General features: G+C 38.8%; 1 pseudogene; it reads left to right on the plus strand.

Annotated features, from left to right (window-relative positions):
* The window catches only part of LOC149211070 (uncharacterized), a 35,093-nt pseudogene extending 24,076 nt beyond the window's left edge, over positions 1-11,017 (plus strand).
* The last annotated feature ends 6,658 nt before the right edge of the window (positions 11,018-17,675 follow it).

The following is a 17,675-nucleotide window of genomic DNA, read 5'->3' on the forward strand; positions in this document are numbered from 1 at the left end:
CCGGAAGATCGTCGAGATAAGGTTGAACAATGTTCTTGATGTCATGGAAGGCATAATTCATCGCCCTCTGAAACGTTGCCCCTGCGTTCTTTAAACCAAAGGGTAATTTTCGATAAGCGAATGTGCCCCACGGACAAATAAATGCAGTCTTTGACTGGTCCTGTGGGCGGATATTTATTTGATTGTACCCGGAGAATCCATCCATAAATGAAAAGATTTCACATCCGGCGCATTCATCAATTATCTGGTCGATGAAGGGTGTAGGGTAGTTGTCCTTTGGACAAGCATGGTTTACATCCCTATAATCGACGCACACTCTAATCGTCCCTTGTTTCTTCATAACAGGGACAATATTCGATACCCAATCGGTTAGAGGAACCGGGTAGATGAATCCAGCATGGAGGAGTTTTTCAACTTCCACCTTAATGGCAACGACTTTCTTCGGGTGCACCTGCCGAAGCCGTTGTCTTACTGGTTTGACATCAGGATACATTTTAATTTCATGTTCAACTATACTCGAGTCGATGCCTGGCATTTCATCATATGACCAAGCAAAGACATCTCTAAATTCGCGAAAAAGAGCGTTATATATTTCCAGTTCTGAAGGGGAACAACCTTTGCCGACATAAATATTCTCTACAACATCTGCTTTGGTCGAGATATTTATGGCTATAGTCTCTTCAATATTGGATAGGTTTCGCTCGGAATCCACCGTATTTACAGTATTCGTTAGGAATTCAAATACTGAAGGGTGATAAAGGTCACTTTGAGTATCTTCTTCATATTCCGGAAGAAGGGAACGATGGTGGTGATCATTCCATGGTGTCCCCTCAATCATCATTGATTGTAAGATTCCTTCGTCGGTCCCATGTACTTTCGACCAAGGATCTAGTGGGGTTCCATACTCTCTAGACCTATCTACCCAAACGCTTGACGAGCGTTGATTTGGGCTCGCCTCCCATGCCTGAAACATTGATTGCTACAATATTTCTAAAGGGCTTGGGGGCAAAACCATTGAATGATCCATTTTGACCTTCGTGGAAGATATCATGTTGCAGGTTGCTACGAACGGTACATTTCCTATATAAATAGGAGGTGGTAGCGCGAAAGTTCCCATCAATGTGGGATCTTTCAATAATCCTACTCCGATATCTTGAATCGAATGGTTACTCTCATGAATCATGGGAATGCTTCCTGTAACTTGTGAACCATTAGGGAGGAAGTTTTGTTGGTCGACGATCGTAATCCCTCCTTCAAACGGGAATGCGATCTTCCTAAAATAAGTCGACACGACAGCTGCCATGGCATAAATCCATGGTCTTCCCAGTAGGATGTTATAATCAAGATTTCCATCAATGACTTCAACATCAATTTCTACTATTTTTCCTCCTAGTTCAACTTTCAAGTTATTAAGGATACCGTAAGGGGTATAAGTCCTTCCGTCGAAAGCTTTTAATGTCGTCGATGATCGAGACAAGGTTGGAGATCCTAAAGTTTTCCAGCAGCTCATCGACATAATACATGTCGATGCCCCCTCATCAATTATCGTTCTGTGAACAGTTTTGTTGAGGGCTTTCACTTGAATAAGGAAAGCTAATTGAGCCGGCAACTGAGGATCATATCCTTTGTGATCAAAGGATACCAGATTTGAATCCTTAGGATCTACTCCACCAATTGCCGATAACAATGCCTGCCTTTGGGTTGGACAATTTTGTAGCACTTCAAGAGTCGACATAGCGGATGGCGATTGGGCCAAATCTTCCACTATATTATAATGCTGCGCCGCTCTGGCGCGAGGATTAAATGTCGACTTATGTACTACACCCTTTGGCGGTTTTATTGTTAACTCAGGGATGGTGGGTGTAACTTCTGTCGAAGTTGTTGTCGAACTACTTGGTTGATCTTTACCTTTTTCGTTCGACACCTGAGGATTCCCATAATCTTTGTTCCTTGTCAAAATCAAAGCATCATTCTGCTGTTTTGAAACCGACAACATAAGAACTTGTGACGGGGAAGCATTTCCACTATCAACCAGATTTTGACCTGGGTTAGGAAATGGATCAGTTAACACAGCTGATGTTTGGGAACTTTTAAAGAACCTCTTTAACTCAGCTTTGAATGGGCAATTCTTTGTGTTATGATCCTTATCATCACATATTAGACATGGATAATTTTGTTTCCCTTTGCCAGGAGGGTTTGAAGAATTTTTTCCAGGGGATGACTCACCCTGTTCCTTCTTCTTCCCTTTGTTTTGTTTCTTCTTGCTTCCTGGTTGATTGGTTTCTTTGCCTTTATCTTCCGATACGGCATTTACTTCCGAAGCAAGAATTTCTTATTTTTCATTTTGATCTGAATTCTTACGGGCTTTATTTGACAAAGCCTTTATCGATTTCGCGTTTGCTGTGCCAATCACGCCATCACCAGCATGAGAGTCACTATTTGATTTAGGAGGGGGAGGAATTGAAAATTCCGGTCTAGGGGCATCAGGTATTTTGTCATAGAGTGTGCCAGACTGGGTATACACCAAGTCCAAATACTGTGCACGAGCAATAACTTGCTCCTCTGTTACGACTCCCCCCTTGGCCACATCTTCCGTAATAGCCGGAAGTAACGACTTTATAAACCATTCAGCTAATAGCTGATCGGGAACATATGTTTTCACCATCCTACGACGACGACGCCACTCATGTATATGATTAGATATATGGGTAGCAGTTGTCTGTTTGAAGTTGGTTAATATTTCTGTTCCCGTTTCATACCTTATCGGTAATTGAAAGTGGGTTAAGAAAGTCGTGGCTAGGGAACTAAAGTTGTCGAAAGAGGCTCTTGGCAATTCAATATACCATTTAGCCGCTGGACCTGTCAATGTCCTCTGAAAAAGGCGAAGTCTTATCGAATCATCGTTAAGGGTGTTCGATGAACACCACAGATGAAATGTCATCACGTGATTCGACGGGTCTTCACCTGGATTTCCATTGAATTTAGGAATGTCAGATGGAAGTTTATGAGGAATCGCTGGCCACCAAGGGGCATAAGCAATCGGATCATTCGTTAACCGATGTAAATCAGGTAACTCTAAAGTCGCCACGAATGGTAACTGTTGATTCAGGTTAGGCGAAGCGTAACCAGGGTACGATGGAATCGCTTGAGCAGTGGGTCTTTGCATACCAGCATAATGTAATTGATGTTGGTATGATTGATACGGTTGGTGGACTTGACCACTGTAAAGTGGTTGGTTTTGACCGTTTTGGATATACGGTTGTCCACTATTCGCAAAGATCTGCTGCTCAGAACCTTGGTATACTTGCTGGAACTGCGGTTGGTGGTATTGTACAAGCCATGGTTGTGACGCCATGTTCTGTTGAGCCACGCTAACCATTGGACCAAGGTGTGGGCTAATTGTACCCGTTTTTACTTGTGTCGACCCACCAGATGGTGATTGTGGTTGCGACCCATGGTCAAGCGACTGTTGCATTACAACCTGAGGTTGACATGTAACAGGTATCGCTTGAACTTGTGACACGGTTACAATGGCCGGTGTGGTTGGGATGTTCGTCACAGGTACACACTGTTGCATAGAATATACAATCCTTGGTTGTTGAGGTAGCATGGGTACCCAACTACTTGATGCAATTCCAGTATAACCTGAACATTGTTGTGAACTCACGTATGGATACCCTCCCGGAGGGGGTAGTGAAAGGGCATATTGCCCCCCATACGGTAGCAATCCGGAATTAAAAGGGATTGATGGCCCAGATTGTCCTCCATGAGGATCAATCTGTTGAGTCTCAACATAAGAGTTGTCGGGTATTACTCCGGATGAACAAACTGGAACAGACCATACTGTCGACATAGTCCCTTGGTGGACTCCTTCTAGCTGTTGAGAGCTAGTTGGGACAGCTGGTATGCCGGCAAACATTGTTGGAGTGACGGCAGGAGCTTCTGCTGTCGCTGTGTCATTTGACACAGTCCTAGATGATGACGGTTGTTCAGACATTTTAAGTCTATCCAATAGATTGCCTAGCGATTCTACAGGAACTTCCACTTGTGGTGGATTAACTTCTGATGAAGGAAATAGAGTGACCCCGACTCCAAAATGAGTTGGAGTACTTGCTTGCGGATCCTCTGCAATTTCCTCTATCACAATCAAACCTGGTGGAAGAGGAAGACCGTCAGGTCCGTAAAATATTTCTGGTGCCGAAGAAGTGGTTGCTTCGACAGCGACAGTTGTTTGAGGAGCAAAACTCTCTGGACCGGTTACAGATGGACCTGGTTCAGTTACACAAGTATTTGCCCCCAGACCAGGATCAGTATTACTGTCCTTCTGTGGCTGTTGAACTTCTTCTATAGCGGCAGGGTTTCCAGAAATGTTAGGAGTAACCGGAACCTCGGATGTAGTAGGAACACTTGTTCTAACTTTCAAAGGAGATTTTGACCCGGTTAAACGAGTTCGCTTTGCCCGTACTGTTTTCGATTCCGGGGACAAAGACGGTTGACTCGCAAGCCTCCGCGAATGACGGATTTTCAATTGACTTTCTTCCACGATTGCGGATTACTCGATCAACCAAAATATTAAAAGGGGAAATTTGTGTTTCCGAATTGAATGAATTTTATTAGACGCTTTTAGACACAACTTGCTTTTTCACTTTTTAAGAGTCGAGAAAAAGCTAAAGATGACTCTAGTCTCCTTCGATGTATTAATGAGCCCGAAGTGACAAATGCTCGGTTGGACTTTTTCAGTTATAGAGTTTGAAAAAGGCCAAAAGAAACTGCTCTGGAGATCTAGGCAGAGGGTGTGCCAAACCTTTCGCAAAACCACAGAATACGTTTTACGGTACGAGTGGTCGATCTTCGTGAATGTTGTGTTCACTGCATTGCGATCAGTAGGGCGGCCTTACGGTTTCCTATGGATAAAGGCTTTGATCCTATAGGGGTCTCCCAATATATACGCGACGGTACGTGGGAGCACAAGTCCGTATTAGTGCCACCGACTCTCAGGAGGAATCACCCACCTTCGTCGAGATCGACAGTCACTATGTTTAACGACGCCGGAACACGTCTCTAGCTTAGACCTCTAGATGTTTGCGTTATGTTTCAAAGCGTTGTTATGTTCATTAAATATATTTTAAGTTGATCTTTTTAAAGTTTGCCTTTCAAGGTTCACCACGAGATGTATTGATACAAATTCCTAAATGCAGTCTAAGATGAGAAGCAAGCTTTTCAAATCTTTTCGACTTATGAAAATCTTAACTACTGAGGGAAAAGAGAGATAAAATCCTTTTCACACAGATCAAAGAGCACTCGCTAATGCACTTTTTCCTAAATCAACATACAAACTCAATGCAAAATGCAAAAAATGCAAGTATTTCTTTTCTCTTCCTTAATGTTTGACGAAATACAGAAAGAAAGTTGTTGTATAATTTCGAATTCAATTTCAAGCGAAAGCAAACAAGTTTGTCCAAAAATCGAAAGACACCTTACGATTCACTTGTTTCGACACTTAGAAATATATAAATTCAAACCATATAACGAAAGCGACAAACTCAATCAGCTATGAACAGCAAATAAACTAACTCTTAAGATCAAAACGACACTTAATCACAGGTCTAGATCTAAGAGGTCAATGCAAGACTGGTTCACTTTCGTTATGGGAAACTATAAATGACGCAAGAAATACAAAAGAACAAATACAGTTTCTTTATACAACTGAGGCGGAATAATGACCAAGGAAGATGGTTTCAGATAGGCCTACTGACTGGCAGCAAACAGCAAAAACAACAGTGAAAACAAATCAAGACACAGCAGGAAACCACAGTAACTCAAGCCAAGACTGGTCCAGCGCAGGTGTAACACTGCCTGTTTGACCTTCAGCACAGGTAGCCCCTTCGGGAACTGCGCTGAAATGCAGACTGCCTTTGTACAGTCTGCAATGAAGAACGAGACTTTCGTCCGTCTTGGTTTCCGGGTCACAGATTGCTCAAAAATTCACAGTTTTTGCTCAAATCAGAAGCTATCAGTCAAGGACACACTAAGGGATGAAAAGGAGGATGAAAAGCTATCACTAAGAGCTTATTAGAGTCCTTGTGGATCGGCTCTTCAAATCATAAACTTGCTCAGAAACTGAGCCAGAGTAGCTACCCTCTACTTTGTGTTTGATAGACTCAAACACAGTTTGATTCGGTACTCTCCTTATTTATGAAATGAATAGCAAGAAACACAACAAACTAACAAGATACGCTCCCCAGTGGAGTCGCCATTTTGTTGGGGGGAAAAGTATCTAATGCAGAATGCCTCTATCCCTACTCTGAAGGTGATAGTACTCCAGCAACAACAGAATGCAAAGCTATTCAAAGTTTCTTCTTTATGAGATGAGAGAGGGAAGAAAAGGATGATCTACTAACCGTTATCTTGCGCTAATAGTCGATCCAGTCTTCACTCCTTGCCGCTTTCTCCTAACTCTTTGTCCTTTCACCGGCCCAGCTACACACAGATCCTGTAAAAGCACAAGAAAAGGAAACTACAAGAAGCATACATCCATAATCGATTATAGGATTAGCATAAATCAAATATACAAGCATCTATTCATCATAAAACACATGCATATAGAAGAACCTCAAATACCTTATTGATAATAGAAGTAAAGTTCTGAGAGAGTTACAACCACAATGGGCCCAATCCAGCAACACCTCCCAACTGAAAGAAATCTCCTCTTCACCTCCTTCAAGCAAACACCCAATAGCTCTAATCACAAACCAACAACACTTCTTTACTTGCACAAAATTCCAGCCTCATTAGACCTCATGAGAGAGCTCTATATATAGGTTTTTGGAGAAAGGATGAGTCATCTTGAGACTGGCCTGAAGCTGACTTGTGTCCTCTCCCACTTTAGTTAATCTTCAGTTCTTGAGTCCACTTGGAGAATCTTGCTTCCACTTGGAGATCAAGACCCTCTTACTCATCACTAGGCGAATTCCTTGACCCAAGTGTCAGTTTGGAAGCTTCCTAGGCAGTTGACACCTTGCAGAATGACTGTGCCACTTGGCCAATCTCGCCCAGCGCAGGTAGCCTTCATTGGTTTTGACCTTCAGCGCAGGTACAAGGAGGAGCAGTTGACATTCAGCGCAGATGCTCAGTGGAGCAGCTGACATGATCCAGAAATAGCCTGTTTTTGAGTGTTTTTAGGTGGAGAACTGATTTTCAGTGCTGAGGTTTGCAGATCTTGTTCCTCTAAGGGTAAGAACAACATGTTTAGGGACTTTGGATCCCTCAGATTATTGACATTTCATGCTCCATGCTGATAGGCACAAAAATGTCTATAACACTATGACACTTCTATTATTCAACATACTATTCCTATGACCTCTGATGAAAAACTTGTTCAGCAGAAATTGAGGAAAATTCATCCTAATTTAGAAAGCCAGATTAAATCTGAGTTAAATAAACTATTAAAAGCCAAAATTATTTTTTCTGTTAGGCATTCCAAGTGGATCTCCAATCTTGTCCCAGTCAAAAATAAAAACGGTTATATTCAGATTTGTATAGACTTTCGCAATCTCGATAAAGCTTTCCAAAAGGATAATTTTCCATTGCCTCCTATGGAACAGATATTGCAATCAGTTGCAGGCTCAGAACTAATGTCCTTTCTAGATGGTTTCTCATGTTACAATAAAATCTTAGTCCATCCAGATGATCAACTGAAAACTACATTCAGAACAAAATGGGGCACTTATGCCTATCAAAAGATGTCGTTCGGACTAATTAATGCTGGTGCCACTTTCCAAAAATCCATGGACATTGCCTTCAAGGGTTTAGTAAACAGGTTAGTGGTAATATACTTAGATGATATAACTCTATATTCCAAAAAATGTAGTAATCATTTGAGAGACCTAAAAAAAATCTTTGAACATTGTCAAAAGTATGGGATTTCCCTTAACCCCAAGAATTCTTTTTTCGCGTTAAGTGAAGGAAAACTCCTTGGATTTATTGTGTCCAAAATAGGGATTCATATTGACCCAGAAAGGATTAAAGAAATTTCTAAAATACCTTTACCCCATAACAAAAAATTGATGCAATCTTTCCTTGGTCAAATAAATTTTGTCAAACGATTTGTCCCTGACTTCTCAAGAATTGTATTACCCCTTCAAGCCATGATAAAGAAAAATTCTCTATTTAAATGGGGTCAGTTGGAACATGAAGCTTTTAACTTGATAAAACAAGCAATCATAAACACCCCATCTTTAGCAACGCCAAATTTTTCCAATCATTTCACTTTGTACACTTTCGCTTCCGAGAAATCATACGCAACCATATTGACTCAAGAAAATCAAGACAAAGTCGAAGCCCTGATTTCTTTCTTTAGCTCTAATTTACAAGGAGCTGAATTAAATTACTCAGACGTTGAAAAACAAGCTTACGTTGTTTTCAAATCAATAAAACACTTCAAACCTTTTCTTCTCAAAACCCACACCAAGGTGATAGTACCATTCCTAGCAGTAAGAAACCTTCTAGTACAAAGGGATGTGGGTGAAAAACTAGCAAATTGGTTATGGCTCTCCAAGAATATGACATTGAAATCAAAGCAACAAATATTGTGAAAGGTCAAGGTTCGTACAGGATGTTGGCACGAGCATCGAATATGTCGGAATCACAACATTCAGGTGACGAGGTACAAATCTATGAAGTAAGCCTTAACAACACTGAGTCAACATATGTTGATATAATATTCTATTTAAAAAATGGATATGCACCTCCACATCTGAATTACACAAAGAAAAGAGCCTTGAGGTTGAAAGCTAAACAATATCAAATTGTCAACAATGTGCTATTTAGAATGAATTATGATTATGTTTTGCTTAGATGTCTCAAGAAATTTGAAGCAGAGAAAGTATTGCAGGAACTTCACGATGGCCCAGCTGGCGGAAACCTTGCAGGAGATTCTACATCACATAAAATCCTACGTGTGGGCTATTACTGGCCAACCCTATTCAAAGATGCACATAGTTATGTAAGGAAATGTAAGATATGTCAGACAACTACCGGAAGACAGAAGAAACCGGCATTACCGTTACAATTTATGAGAGATTCTTCAACGTAAATCACATAGAATATCATTTGTCGACACGTTTCGAACCAACTAGTGTGGTTCATCGTCAGGACAAGTTGAACCACACTAGTTGGTTCGAAACGCGTCGACAAATGATATTCTATGTGATTTACGTTGAAGAATCTCTCATAAATTGATATGGATCACAGAAGCCTCAATTCGACAATTACCATTACAACCAGTCAACGTTGATCAGCCATTTGAACAATGGGGATTGGACATAATAGGTGAGATCGTTCCTCGTTCTTCTAAGCAGCATAAATATATCCTTATAGCCACTGATTACTTCACCAAATAGGTTGAAGATATTCCACTCAAGGTAGCCAACTTTGAGAACATTATTGAATTTATAGATCAATTTATCATCACCAGGTTTGGTTTACCTTCTGCCTTAATGTTCAATAATGCATCTTACTTTTCAGGCAATGCTATGACAAATTTTTCTCTTAAAAGAGGTTTTAAACTCAAATATTCTGCTAATTATTATCCACAAGGAAATGGGTTAGATAAATCCACAAATAAGAACCTTATCAGGATTATTAAATGAACTGTTGATCACAGTCAAAAGAACTTGCATACATATTTAGTGTTTTCTTTATGGGCAAATCGAATAACTCAGAAAACCTCCATCGGCACTTCTCCATTTAATCTGGTTTATGGGAAAGAAGTTGTCTTACCAACAAACATAGCTATTCCCTCATTTTCCTTAGTTCAATTCATCGAAGAAACTCCTTCCTCGTCTATGCAACTTAGAAAATTACAAATCCTTAAACTTGAAGAGGAATGAGAAAAGGCTAGAATTACCCATGCACATCATTAGCAGTTAGTCAAAGCATCCTTTGATTCAAATTCTATATCTTCAAAAAATTTCCAGCTCTGAGACTTAGTGTTAAAATGGGATAAAGCCCACAAAGAGAAAGGCAAGCATACTAAGTTCCAATGAATGTGGCTTGGCCCATTCCAAATTGTCAAGCTAATAGGCCCATCAACTTTTCTGTTACAAGATTTATGTTAGCCTCACTCTCTTAAAAACAATTATAAATCCAAATTTAATTATTAATTAAATAAAATCATGAGAGTTAGTTTCTCAAACTAAGGAGTTTAGTTAGGAGGAGAGATTCTCTCCAACTAGTTCTCCTAAATTAGTGTGTAAGTTGAGAAAATGTCTCAACCAAGAAAGTCTAAGATAGACGCACTATCTTAAGACCACTTGCTCATGTATTTAAATGTATTATTAAATTATTTGAATAAGAGAGAATTACATGAGCATGAGAGACCACATGATGGCTCTCTGCCTTTTTCGCCAGTTTGTCTTTTGTGTGTTGTTGGTTTGGTTATTGTGTGTTCATTTGCTGTGTGTATTTAATACTGCTTAGTGGTTTCAACATGTGGTATCAGAGATTTTTTAGATCTGTTTATTTTCTTATTTCTGGAGGACTGGTCGAGATTCGCCATCATTCGGAAATTGCATGAGTAGCTGAGTGATTTGGATCGACCGACATCTTGAAGGCTATCGAATGGAGTTGTGTATATCAGTTTGTGGTCTATTTTATTCAACAGAATCGGTGTAGCGTGGTGTCGTGTAGGTCACTGATTATGAATTGCGATCGGGACACAAGTTCATGGGATTAAAGGGTCCAGCACTGTGGACTGTAGAAGAAGACAAGAAGCTGTCACTTTCATTTTGAACAATTGTTACAGCTTTCCGCGCACCGTGACAAAGATTGGCAGTATGCTCATTCCATTACCATTTCCCTGTTGTATTTCCATTTCAAGCTGAAATATCAGATGCATGAATTTGAATTTCGACATGAAAGCTGCAGGTTGAGATGGAAAGTTATTGTCCGTCGTGATTTGAATCAGATAAGGAAAGGGAATCTTATTATTGAGCTCCATTCCCAGCTGGGAAATTAGATCCAACTCATTGTATTTGGTGGTTTAAAATTTAAATTGGAAACGTGAAATGAAATACAATGCATCTGTTGATCACGAGTTCGATTCTTGCCCAGAATTAAAGAGGGTGAAACCCTTCGACATCTTTGTAGGTGCGCTTTGATGTTTTTTAATCGTGTCAAACGAGTCTCTGCAGGCGACCGTTGGCCCTCAACTGTTTGTGGTATCAAAACTAGTGCTCTGAGAATTCAGAAGCACATATTTCCGCCTGAATCCAGATTTTTTAGCTATTTCCTCTGTCACTTTGCTTTTTTAGACCTCTTCTACGAGTCCACTAGCAGTATGATGCTTCTGGCACCATTGATCCATGTTTTGCAAACACTCTTCGGGTTGATTTATTATCAAGTTTGGTCCCTTAACCATTTTGACAAGTTCTCCATTAGTAATGATACAAGCAATCTCCAGTATCCTGTCCCTTTCAATATCTAGACCTGTCATCTCCAAGTCAATCCAAACAAGTGGTTGATCCAGCGAATCCCCATAATTGGCTGCCTTTGTATTTAGTGTCAGATTTGCAATTTTGTCGTCCATTGTCTTCGTTGCACGCACCAATTTTGGGGACTCTTCCACAGAAGTGGTATCTGGATCCATCCTCATCCTCACCCCAACTCTGCCATGCCTTCTTCTTGTTGATTTGATTGAATCAGCTCCTCTATTTGCGAGCTGTGTACACTGCATCTACCCCTTTCTTCAAAGGAAATAAACCGTCAAAAATCCAGTTCATGGCCAGTTTTTCATATAAAAAAACAAAAGCTGCAAGATACGCACTACATCGATCTCTTAGAGCTCAGAGAACGAGCTTCTCAGCCTCCATATTTGGTGTTAATGCTAGTGCCCTATAGAGTATAGGCTCCATTTGCAGAACTACACACTCAAGCATTTCAAGTGATGGAGTTCAAGAACAGATCTCTGAGACTTTTACAATGCTAGAGGAGATGTTCAGTTTGTCTTCTCCAACGAAAAGGTATACTTTATGAAAAATTTAAAGTGTCTTTTGATTTTTTAAAGTGTTTTGACTTTTAAGAGATTCGTTCACTTGAAAAAGTGACTTTATAAAAGTTATTTCACTTTTAAAAGGAACTTCACTAAAAAAATTTAATGGGAGTCTAAAAGGGTATAAAGTGTGATTTTGTGGAGTAATAAGGTGAAAATATTTTTTTTTCAGTGTGGAGTGACAAGTGAGATTTTTTTTTATAAAGTAAGGGATTATTTCCTTGTAATGGAGTGATAAGGTGTATTTGTTAAGGAGGTCATTTTCATATTTTGTTGAAGAAAGTGGTTGAGTCAGTTTTTTGAAGACAATTTGACGCCAAGGAGTTCTCAGTCTGTGCTTGAGATGCCCCACTGAAGCCATTGTCATGATGATGTATCTTGAATATTAATAAAATCATATCTTTTTGTGGTGTTTGTGTCCTAGATCCGCCCGAAATTGAATAAGGGGATCTTAGGTACACGGTGTGTATGTGTGTTCATGACTTGTGTCGATTTTGTAAAGATGCTCTTTTTATTATGCTTCAACAAAATAATTATATGCACATAAGAAAATGTCATTGATCAAGCTCCTAAAATCAATTAAGTTCATAAGCACAAAGCGTCACATCATCAAGTTGATAAACAATCTTTCAAGCAAATACATTTCACATCATAAAAGAAATCGAGTTAAGGATGCTACAAAATCAAGCATTTCAATTCAAGACATTTCTGCGTCAACATCCATTCAAGCTGTCATCTACATCAACAAATTTTTTGCAATATTTCAACAACAATTTTTCGGCAAATTTCACTTGCACCATTTTTTTTAATAAGCTCAATACAAAACTGTAACTTGCAAATCATAATTTGTAAGTTGGCTTGTCATCAAATACAGATTGAACTGAATTGTATGGGTGCATTTTCGGTAGTAACTGACATCGTAATTTGAATTGTTAAGGTGAATACATTAATTCAAGTAAGTCTTCAACTGAGTCATCTAGATTTAACTTGTCATTTGTCTCTTTGGTGCATTTTCGACAGTGTTCGACACCCATCATTTTTTCAGCACATTCAATGCATCACTAAGTGTAGTAATTAAACAAGAGTTCAAGACAACAAGTAATTCAAGCAAAATCTATCAAGAAAGTGAGCGTGTTCATCAAACAATCAAGAAAGTTCAAGCACACAATCATCTTCAAACGAGCGTGACTTCTAATCTTCAAGTGAGCATCAAAACAAGCATGTGTCTACAGCAAGCACACTAAGATCAAGTGAGCATATCAAGTAATCAAATCAAGTATGTCAGTTCAACGCACAGCAAGCGAGCCTGTGTAAAGTTCATTACAGCATTCATAAAGTTCTTTTCAAGCAAAGTGATCGTCATCAAGCGAGCGTCAAGTCACCAATTCAAGCAAGTGTTTAAAGCATCAACAATCAGTAAACAGTACAAGCGAGCCTGTCATTTCAGTGATCAACTCAAGTGCGCAATTTTCAAGCACGACTTCTACGCCAAGCGAGCCTAACTTCAAAGTAAGCAAGACAACATGGTGACACACATTCGGTTGTCCCAAATTCTTCACAATTTAATGTTATCATCAGCCGACAACATGGTGCACATTAGAAAAACCACTCTTGCTGACATTCAAGTGCATCTTCAACATGCACATGAAACGATTGAGTTCCTTCAACTAGAATTGCAACTGCAGAGAATTGAGTTGCAAGAGAAGCGTGTTGCTTCCAAGTCTTTCCTAGATACAGCTGATCACTTGAACTCATTCATCCAACCAGCTTGAAGTGTTGAAGTTTTCCCAGTGCAACTTTCTTCCAAACCCATCATCAATCCATGGGAAGAAATCCAAAGTAATCGAAATCGACGCGGCTTAGGATATTTCGAAGATGAGGACAACTTACATATCCCTGATTATTCAAAGCCCATTCAGTTCGTCAGTGCCGGATTACTTGAACAAATCACCTCAGCAAGTTCTCCGCAAGATGCAGATAGACATCAATCCACACAAACGGAAAGTGCAGACAAATAGAAATTCATGCAAAAATCAAGTTGCAGACAAACCGAAATGTTCTCATTGTCAAAGAACCGGTCATCTAGAAGATCAGTGTTTTGATCTCCATTCCTGTCACCATTGTGGTAAGTCAAATCATTCATCAGAGAAATGTTGCAAACATGACCAACCTACCAAATTGAAGATAAATTATACATGGATTGATCCCTGGGAATGGTCATCCACAGCCAGAAGATTGTACAAGTTTTACAATCGGATTCAGTCACATATATTGCAGCCAACAGTCAAATGAAGATGGTACTCTCGTGCAGTTGAATGGGGAAGTACAATAGTGAAACTCCCCTACACCTGAAGGGGGGGAGTTCAGAATTCAGATATAATTTGAAGAAACTTGTCTCTACTTTCGGATGACAAAGGGGGGAAAATGTCAATGAAATTGACAAGTGGTTGTCAGACTGAAAGTCTTGAAAACATCAACGAATTAACCAGTGGGCATCTTCATCAGCCAGTGGATATTTTTCATCAGCAGTGAACATCAGCAAATTCACCAATGGGTGATTGACAACAAAAGCAGAAGTGAGAAGCTTTCATCATAGCAAAAGCAACATTGAGTTGTTTTTCGACATCTTCAGCCAATGGGCGATCATCATCAGTAGATACGCCAGTGGGCGTTCATCAAATTGTGTCAGTGGACACCGGATGATGTTTTCAAGCAAAGAACAGTTGGATCCTTTTGCGGCTTGGCACATGATGCAGTTGTCAAGCGTCATTTAGAGATGAATCAGTCATGCAGCTGACTCATAGTCTCTTCATATTGCAGTTTCTTCAGCATCCAGATTTGGCGATTTTTTTAGGCAAATGATTTTTGAGGGGCAACTTGAGAACTTGGAAGATCATTCCTTATTGTTTTTGGATTTATCATTGGGGGGGGAATGCTAGCCTCACTCTCTTAAAAACAATTATAAATCCAAATTAAATTATTAATTAAATTAAATCATGAGAGTTAGTTTCTCAAACTAAGGAGTTTAGTTAGGAGCAGAGATTCTCTTCAACTAGTTCTCCTAAATTAGTGTGTAAGTTGAGAAAATGTCTCAACCAAGTGAGTCTAAGATAGATGCACTATCTTAAGACCACTTTCTCATGTATTTAAATGTATTATTAAATTATTTGAATAAGAGAGAATTACATGAGCATGAGAGACCACATGATGGCTCTCTGCCTTTTCTGCCAATTTGTCTTTTGTGTGTTGCTGGTTTGATTATTGTGTGTTCATTTGTTGTGTGTGTTTAATATGGCTGAGTGGTTTCAACAATTTAGTAGGTAAGAGAGAACCTCTACCTGTTAATGGGCAGGTCCTAAAGAAATATTTTCCATAGAAGATGATCTCTTCTGATCACTGTATAGTATACTCTTTAGTTAATTTTCTTTTGAAATAATAATACAAGTTGAAAACATTTACGTTTGGTTTTATTGAAGGATAGTTTCTCTTTTTATTTTTATTTTTCGCTTGTATAAGTAGAAATGGTTATGAAAATTAATCTTCATTTATGAAATAAATAGTTGAGTGCTACAGCTCCAAAACTGCATGTTTTTCTATTAAATTATCCAATCTTTGATAAAACTTAACTTTAGAAAGAAGTTTTCTTTACATTAGTCAGGAAAAGTATCAATAACAAAGAAAAGTTTCTCTGTGGAAAAGCATCTTTAAACTCTACAATTGTCGTCCAAAAACTCTTAAGGAGCCAATGATTCCCCCCGCTTAAGTAGCTTTCAATTTTAGAGTGTAATTCTAAAATATACTTTACACTTAAAGGATAAGAGGTCTCATCAAGAGCCAGCTTGTTCAGTTCAGTTATAAAGCAAGTGAATGGCATTGTCAATTTGGGCCACCAAACTAAGACATTGTCCTTTAAGAAATAAAATAAGAATGAATTACTTCAATAAAATAAAGAAAGCATCAAGTATACAAAAGAATTTATCTTTAAAATTGCATTCTTACTTAAGTGGGATACTGAATCATTTCTGGATAACATGTAGCCATATCGAGGCTATGAACGCCTACTGGCAACAGAGGCTCTACCTATGACAAATAAGTATACCAAAACTAGTCTAACGAGATTCTTTTGCTTTTATATTTATAACCAAATAATCATTGATGTAGGTAAAATGACTATCTGTGAGAAAATGGCAATCAAAAGAAATATAGTTAGAGCAGATGTTGTTTATTAACAAACGAGCAGTACTACTTACCTTGTATTCCATGGAATTTAGCTTTATTTTTAAAACTATCTTTATTTTAGAAGTTTTAGAAAATTCAAAAAACTCTCAAAGATAATTGGTTCTTCCAAGTGAATCGCCAATTATTGTGCTTGTCAACAACCCCCCATTTATTAACGTTAGTAGTAAAATATTACTTTGGTAAATGGGGACCCTTTCAAAAAATGTATATACCCAAAAAAATCAATCCTAGCATGTAGGTATTTCTTTTATTTTTGGAATAAATCAAGATATCAAACAAAACCTATAAAACCATTAAAATGCTACTTTTTCTTATTTAGCATGAAATGCATCACAAACAATACCTTTCTAACCCACCACAATCTACGATGAAACAATCAAAAAAGCAAATCTATATTCGAAAAACAGTCATAATGTTAGAAAGTCCTTAAAGCTTCTTTAAAAAGCTAAAAGTCTCGCATCGCAACATCATTGTTTATAAAAGACTTCTCTTAAGAGGTTACCCCGAAGTATTGCGATTTGCGAGATTGCGATCTGCAAAATTGCGATGGTATAATAGCCTTCTCACATCGCATTTCAATCATACGACACAAGCCTCAACCTATTATATGTCGATATTGCGAAATGCGATCTCAACCTGGACCCACCTCTTAATATTTCCACCAACACATGTGGAGGTCCATTATTCGTTAAAAAGAAGCCCGATAAGTAATGATGTTTGTTTCTTGCATCTCGCATTTCGCACAAACTCAAAAAGTGGTAAGCTAAACGAAAACATATTATGCGATATAGTGATCTTCAATATTGCTTTGCAAATCACAAAATCGCTATTATCGCAGTTTAAAGGCTCACCACCCTAGGAGATTGTTTCCCGATTTACGATGTGAATATTTATGCACATTCAAGTTAAAAGATAACAGATCATTAGTGGGAATTTATGAAGAAGTAACTGCATTTATGTGTGAAAGGCCATTTAGAGTGACTTGATATCTTCTTATGTGATTTCAAATAAAACATCTTTATCACCTTTACTAGTTTTCTTCATCGATTCATTCCTACGTTCAGTATCATTTTATCTAATAAACTGTTCCTCTTGAAACTTTCACGAAAAAGCTGCAGAATAGGACACCGAAAGAAATGGTGAATAAAAGGAAAGAATTTGCCTCTGAGAAGTCAGAAATGGCTCCTCTATTCTCAGATACTACATGTAATAGGGAAGCAGGGACGTCTACATGGGAGGTTATGTATCAGTTACTGGAGGAAGAACAACCAAGGATTCTTGAGACAACGATTACAGTGGATAGGCGCAATTCCTCTGATGCTTCCATAACTGAGCTTGCGTGCTCATTTCTGCACCCAATGGTCGCATGACCAAAAATAATCCCCCA

This window comes from Pinus tabuliformis, chromosome 1_2 (genome assembly GCF_031772625.1).
Source record: "Pinus tabuliformis cultivar Carrire ecotype Pingquan chromosome 1_2, CPIR1, whole genome shotgun sequence".
Lineage (NCBI taxonomy): Eukaryota > Viridiplantae > Streptophyta > Pinopsida > Pinales > Pinaceae > Pinus > Pinus tabuliformis.